Source organism: Ixodes scapularis, unplaced genomic scaffold, assembly GCF_016920785.2.
Source record: "Ixodes scapularis isolate PalLabHiFi unplaced genomic scaffold, ASM1692078v2 PGA_scaffold10__122_contigs__length_95168666, whole genome shotgun sequence".
NCBI classification, from domain to species: domain Eukaryota; kingdom Metazoa; phylum Arthropoda; class Arachnida; order Ixodida; family Ixodidae; genus Ixodes; species Ixodes scapularis.
The window spans coordinates 26,399,368-26,400,368 of NW_024609836.1; the positions used below are offsets into that span (position 1 = coordinate 26,399,368).

A 1,001-nucleotide genomic window follows, 5' to 3' on the forward strand; every position below is an offset into this window, starting at 1 on the left:
CGTCAGCCGTATCGCCGTACCGGTGCTCGGATTACCGGATGTGTTCGAGGACCGATGGAACTTTGAGTGCTTTTAGCATGAAATTTTCGCATTCTCTTAGCTTTGTTCAAACGTTGGAATGTCTGAAAATCGATGCGAAATGTATGCGTCGGACGTAGGCCCTGGGGGACTTTGTTTCAGCCCTATTTATTTATTTATTTATTTATTTATACATACCCTCAATGGGTCAGTACAAGTGGTTTTGAAGGGCTAGTCGGAAATGCTTGGAGTCGGGAATGGTAACTATGGCGTCCGGGAGGTCATTCCAGTCCACAACTGCTGCAGGGATGAGGGAATGCAGGTGTGCTTCACTTGATGACTCGGGACGGGCGATCTTGCATGAATGGTCCAGTCTTGATGATATGTAGGTGGGCGGGTTTAGAAGAGATATTTCCAAGAAAGGTGTGTAGAAGACTTTATGAAGAAGAGAAAGACAGGAAATTCGACGGCGGGAGGAAAGTAGAGGAAGGTTAAGACGGAGACTTCATTGATGATACACTTGAGGTACGAGAATTGTCATTAAAAATAATGCGAGCAGCACGGTTCTGAACGGATTCAATGGAGTCTGTTAAATTTTTCTGATGAGGATGCCAGATGGAGGACGCATATTCTAATTTAGGCCTAACAATAATGGTGTACAAAATACGTTTTAGGTTTTCAGGTGAGGATCTAAAGTTTCGGCGAATGTAGCCTAGAGAGCGGTTTGGTGAGGATATAATTGTTCTAATATGAGTATTTCATGATAGATTAGGTGTGAGATTCAAGCCTAAGTATTTGTATTGGTTAGTATAGTCAATGGGGACAGTGTTCAAAAGAAATACAGGATAGGTAATTGACAATGAACGAGAAAAGCACATGCATTGATATTTGTTAGGATTTAAGGACATGCGCCATGTGTTACACCATTCAGAAATTTTAGAAATGTCGTCTTGAAGCGTTACAGTATCATCTCCAGAGGTTAT

At 42.1% G+C, this 1,001-nt stretch overlaps 1 pseudogene; it reads right to left on the bottom strand.

Annotated features, from left to right (window-relative positions):
* Positions 1–226: 226 nt before the first annotated feature.
* Positions 227–719, bottom strand: LOC121834887 (annotated as a pseudogene).
* Between the last annotated feature and the right edge of the window lie 282 nt (positions 720–1,001).